Raw genomic sequence first — 6,730 nt, 5'->3', positions numbered from 1 at the left:
CAGAAGCTGCTCGAGTACGAAACCAGATATACACAACTCGAAAACTCAGTATTGCCTTGGTTTGGGCCACAAAGAAACTCCGACATTACATGCTCTCCCACACAGTGTATGTGATTTGCAAAGCAGATCCTCTCAAGTACCTATTTGAAAAGGCGGCTCTCAATGGACGGTTGTCCAGATGGTTGGTTATGTTAGAAGAATTCGATCTCAAGTACATTCCTCAAAAATCTATCAAGGGTTCGGCGGTCTCAGACTTCCTATCCGACTTCCCATCAAGGCAGAAGAGGAGGATTACGACTTACCCGATGAGCAAATTCTAATGACAAGCGATGACAGTTGGTCGCTGCACTTTGACGGTGCCACAAATCAGAACGGATGTGGTGTCGGGGTAATCCCAGTAGCTCCGGACGACACTCACATTCCCATGTCAGCAAAATTACAATTCAATGTTACAAACAATGCGGCCGAATATGAAGCATGCATTATGGGCCTGGAAGCCGCCTTAGCATTGGGTGTCCAGAAATTTCGTGTGTATAGGGATTCCTCCCTAATCATCAATCAAATTTCCGACAAGTGGAAAGTTAGAAGCGAAAGCTTCGCCCGATACCAGTCCTATCTTGAGAAGTTGTCTGAGCAAGTAGAAGAGCTTCGCTACACATACCTCCCAAGAGAAGAGAATGAATTAGCCGACGCACTGGCAAAACTGGCATCAATGATCAACATTCCAAATGGCATGGTTGAAATGCCACTTACAATTGAAACGCGTCAAGAAGCAGCATATGTCCATGCTATTGACGACGTCGAGCCTGACAAAGATGGGCCTTGGTTCACATACATTCAAAGGTATCTACAAAACTCTGAGTACCCCCCGCACTTTTCAAGCAAGAGTCAGAGAGCTTTATGCTAGAAATCATCCAATTTCGTCATAGAAGGCGGCGTTCTATTCAAGAGGTCCCCTAGCAGCCCCACTCTCTGATGTGTTGACAAGTACGAAGCACAAATAGTCATGGACACCGTGCATGGCGGAGTCTCTGGTACCCACATGAATGGGAAGATGTTGGACCTCAAAGTCATCAGGGCTCGGTATTACTGGACCACCCTCGAACGGGATTGTTACTTCTTCGTCAAGAAATGTCCTACCTGTCAAAAGTGTGCGAATCTGTAGCACATTCCTCCATCCTTGCTATATTCTCAATCATCACCATGGCCATTCTCAGCTTGGGGTATCGATGTCATGGGCAAAGTCATTCTAACAGGCACCGGGGGTCATGAGTTCATATTAGTCGCGATCGACTATTTCACTAAGTGGGTCGAAGCCAGGTCATTAAAAGTGTTGGGTTCCAATCAAGTGGCCCAATTCATTCAAGAAAACATCATATGCAGATATGGCGTTCCTCACGAGTTCATTATTGACCAGGGAACCCATTTCAAAGGAGACTGTGAAGATCTATTCACCATCACCAATCTTCGCCTTATCGCCCGCAAACTAATGGGGCAGTCGAAGCAGCCAACAAGAATGTCAAAGCCATCATCATGAAAATTACAACCAATTACAAAGACTGGCCCCAAAAGTTACACTTTGCATTGTGGGGGTATCGAACTTCAATCTGCACTTCAACGGGCGCAACCCCATTTTTATTGGTCTATGGAATGGAAGCAGTACAGCCAATTGAGCAAGAGATACCTTCTCTAAGCATAGTCCTCGAAAGAAAAATCCCAGAAGCTGCATGGGTACAAACAAGATATGACGAGCTGGTCATGCTCGATGAGCGTCTGCTTCAAGCCGCTCACCATGTACAAGTCTATCAGCGCCGAGTGGCCAGACACATCAACAAGAGGGTCAGATGCCGAAACATCAAGGAAGGCGAGCTTTTCCTGAAAGCCCTTCGCAAGAGCGTCATGGACCCAAGGTGAAAATTCAGACCCAACTGGGTAGGGCAATACATTGTCAAGAAAATCCTCTCCGTGGGAGCAGTCGAATTAACAGATGTCGATGGGACAGAGTTACGTTCTTTGACGAACCTAGATCAACTCAAGAAGTTCTATATCTAAGTCCTAAATTCAAAGTCAAAAAGTTCTGTAAATTAGAACTACGTTCGGGCTGATTCCTTAACGGGACACGTAGGCAACCTCATTCCGAGGCCCGGCCACCTTAATACAAAAAAAAATTCAAAGTTTTCTCAATTCAGGGCATCCTATAAATCAAGTCAAAATTCAAAATTCAATCGTTGTTGTTGTTCTTATTCCAAACGTGAAATTAAAAAGCAAAGCATGTTCAAGCGGAATTCGACACAATAACTTTTATTTGGATCTAAACCCTTCAAAGATAATTCAAAGTACAAGGTTGGAATCAAGTGAAACAAAGTTCAAAGCCTTTTCACTTCCACTAAACACAATTCCTAAACACATCTTCTAAACACACTCTTAAACACACTTCTTGCTAATACAACTACAAACATATGAAGCCTAGAAAGATCTGGAGTCGGGCAACTATGCTCTCGAGTCTTGGCACCTTGAGTACTATCCCCTGGCTCTTCCCGCAATCATTCTCAATCTTCCCCTTGCCCAAGCGGCGGGAGAAGGAAATTGCTAGTCTTCCAAGACGGGAGGATGACGAACCTCATTTGGACCCCGAACGGTCAAGCACCGGACGGGCCACACTCCCGTCGCCTTCTTCATAATCAGTTGATGCAGGGCGTCTAGCTCTAGAACCTCGGGCTCCCGCTGATCCGGAGAGAGAAATCTCCCTTTGGCTTGGACCTTTCATCCATACAATATACCCCGCAGACAGAGTAGTAGGCTCAGGTGGGAATCGAATACTCAATAATGGTTTGGCAACCCAATACCGCCTCCAAACTTCAAGACGATCAGCATTCAGTACAATAGGTTTCGGATGCTCCTCAGCACAATCTGGAATTTCTTTCTTCAAGCCATATTGTCTCATCACTCGAGCAGCAGAGTAGTCGACTAACATTGTGAGGCTAGGCACCCTCAAAGCAATAGAACCAGGTGCATGTCGCATAGCAGCAATTCCCCACCAAGGAACTACCCACCTGATACAAGATCCAATCCCCGAGAGTGCGCAACGCCACTCATCCAATGAAAGTCAATCATACATCATGGGCCGCACGGTGAATCCCTTTCTATTATAGCTTGCCATGTTCTCTGGTGGTGCCACCAACATGAGCATCTCCATAAGCCAGACCTTGGGGGGATTACAAGAAAAGTAATTTCAAAATTCAACATTCAAAATACAAGTACAATTTCAATATACAAGAAAGCTCCAGACCCTTACTTGGAGTAGTACCGGGCTTCCCGACGGCAAGGAAGAGGGTTCCGACTTCAGCATATCAAGGCCCATCAATGTCTCGCCAATCACAAGCGGGATTGGGTCCCTACCACTAGCAAACTGCTCCACAATCTCTATTAGGGAGGAATCGCCATTGCCAAACCCGTGCTTCGAAAAGAGGAAGCGAGCAAAGATACAAAAACTCAAGGCCCTCAAGCGGAAAACCTTGGGGACGACAAGCCCAGCAAAGTAAGCCCAATAATTCATGTTGAAGATTCCAAAAGCCGCAAGCCGTGCGAATTCAAGCAGTCCGAATCAGCACTTTGTGTCAATTTCGGGTCAATCCGTTCAAAATTCCAGCATTCTAGTTCTAGATCGGCGTCCTAAGTCGAGTGTGCATATGCATAACCAAGAGTTGAATGTACTTTGACTTGCGCTTTTTCTAACCAAAAAACCTTAGTCAAAGTGGGGGCTTATAGTGGGTATGTACACCCGAAAATATGGGGAAATTTTCTAGTATCTGCATGTGCATAAGAAAGTGTTGAATATACTTTGACTTGCGCTTTTTCTAACCAAAAAACCTCAGTCAAAGTGGGGGCTTATAGTGGGTATATACACCCGAAAAAAGTGGGGAAACTTTTTTTCATTTTGCATGCATACATATAGCTACAAAGTTCAAAAACACACACAACACACACAAAATTCAAACCATACAAAAACCAAATTTCCGACCATATTAAATACAAATTTAAACCATACAAAATCCAAAATTCCAAACCATAAAAATTCCAAGTACGAACCATACGAATACAAATCCAACTACAAGCTACAAAAATCCATACAAACATCCTCATAAAAAAATCCAATCAAGGATCAGTCCGAGTCATCATCAGCCGCAATGTCAATCACAGGCTCCTTGTTCCTGCCCCGGCACATATAGCGCTCCAGATCCTGGTCTAGCTCCGTCCCAGTGGGTAGCTAGCTCCTGCTCCGAAATGCGAAGGGTACCGGAAGGCCGTTGAGTTCCTTGCTGATAGGGAGGATACTGATGAGGCTGCGGAATCGCCATAAACCGACGCTGCATCTCAAAATCATAGGCCTGGCGCATCTGCTCCGTCTCATGCCAGTAAGCCCAAGATTTTACACTCCAAGGCTGGGAGCTACTCGCTCTGAAATAAGCACCAGGGGGGGCGTAAAAGGCATCTCGCTGCCATACCTCCAACAGAATGCCTAGTAGGCTCAACATAAGAATAGGGGACATCTCCCCTACCGACATCAGAATGCCTCTAACGGGCACCAGTACTAGGACTCGGGCCCTGACCTAAGCTCTGCCCGGCCTGCTCTCTCGAAGTATCCACCGGGGGACCGCTGTCCACGGAATCCCTGCGACCTCGATATCGCTCGTATACAAAATTCAAAATTCAAGAATCATATATCCATGTATAAGTTTTAAGAATACAAAACCCTCACAGTCACAGAATGCACCTCTCTATCCCTGCTTGTAAGCTTCTTGGTCAGATTGACGCAATGCTTCTTTAGGGAGTCAATCACAAGCATCCAGCGATGGACTCTCACCCAAGGCGCCTGCATACAAGATTCAAAATCAATTTCCTGATACAAGATTACAATCAATTTCAAGAAAATACTAAGGTACTTACAGCAGCATTATACTCGGGCACAACACCGTACGCCATCCGATGTAGAGGAGAAGCCACCGGAATAGTAACCTCCACCTGCTCTCCGTCCGAGTCAACATAGCGGATAACCCTGTCAGAATAGGGAACATCCTCTGGGTCGATCTCCTCCTCCTAAAAGCACTCATACAATGATCTGAGCAAACAAGAATACAAGAATACAAGATTCAAATCCAAAGCTCAATGGCGGCACGTAGTGTACAGGTGGAGCGAGCCTCGCCAAAAGGTCATCATGACGGCCCCTCCTATCTACAAAGCTCTCCAAAGGGAGACAAATAGACTCACCTCCAGCCTCCATGACATCCGAATAGAGCTGGGCAACATCCTCAACCTTCGCCAACATGGTCTCCAGAGGATCCTTAGGGACGAGCCTTCCTCTCGTACTATGCGGAAGAGACACCCGCTCCCCAGAATACCACATAAGGCGATATATCCCCGGGAGCAGGACCCGCCGTCAAGACAAATAGTAGGCCCGCATGGCCGAAGCGGGTGTAGGCGCACTATTAAAAGGACGCCAAATCACCTACAAGACAGACATCTCAGACAAGTATACAAGTACAACTAAAACAAAGATCCGGAACAGTACAAAGGCATACCTGTCCAGCAGGAAAGACCCCGCAAAGCTCTGCGGAAGGTCGCCAAAGACACATCACTACGCACTGCTCCTTCCCAAGAGGCGGAAAACGGATAAGCCGCACCCCTAGGGCGAGCCGGCACCAAGCTCGAGAAATGCTCGTACGCCCAAATCTTCAAAAGCAAGCAAAGGCATCAGTCAAGTCTTATGCATACAAAATTCAACATACAAACATGCAAGTACAGAATACAAAATCCAAGGAGTCCCAAATACCTCCAGCACGCTCCACAAATCAGCAACACTCGCCTTGCTCTCCGGTGCAGTCCGGGAGGCGTTCTTCATTTCATACAAAAGGTGGTTGTATGCCAGACCGCCCCAGTTGAGGCCTGAAACAACCCTCAAGTCTCTCAAAGACCCCAGGAAGCCAACTAGTACGCGGCTATTCCTGCCCGGGGCCATTACTCTACTCACAAGGGCCATGAGGAAGAGACGAACCCTCTGCTTCGCAGATATGTCCGTACTGGGGATCCCAGTTAAAATCACCTCCACGAAAGAGGAGGACCCGCTATCTATAATCAAATCAGCAACAGGGCCAATCAAATCCCTGACACCATCCGACTACCATTTCAAGTTGGAATCGAAAGTCACCTCCCTCTCGGAAAAAGGGATGATCTCCCCCCAGACCATATGAAAAGTGTTGGTCACTACTAGAAAAAGGACATTTAACGACGAATAATTTTGTCGTTAAAAGCCTTAATTTTCGTCGTTAAAACCTTTAACGATGGTCATGATGTTCGTTGTAACAGATTCCGTCGTTATTGGCTTTAACGACGATGTTCGTCGTTAATAATTAATGTTTATTAACGACGAATTACCGTTTCGTCGTTAAGCATTAACAAGAGATTATTATTTCGTCGTTAACTTTTAACGACGAAACAATAATCCGTCGTTAATTATTAACGACGAAACGATAATCCGTCATTAGATACTTATTCACGATTATTAATTAAACAATAACCACCAACAAATCCTTTGTAAAATGTCCTTCCCTAACGGTCAAAAAGTTTGAAATTTTGGCAATAACGACCAACTATTATGTCATTAATATTGCACTCATAACGATATTATTTGCGTCCTTAGAAGAGCCTATATTTTCCCTGAGAAACAATATAG

This window comes from Spinacia oleracea, chromosome 5 (genome assembly GCF_020520425.1).
Source record: "Spinacia oleracea cultivar Varoflay chromosome 5, BTI_SOV_V1, whole genome shotgun sequence".
NCBI lineage: Eukaryota > Viridiplantae > Streptophyta > Magnoliopsida > Caryophyllales > Amaranthaceae > Spinacia > Spinacia oleracea.
The sequence above is the reverse complement of the archived record's forward strand: the minus strand, read 5'-3'. Positions refer to the sequence as shown.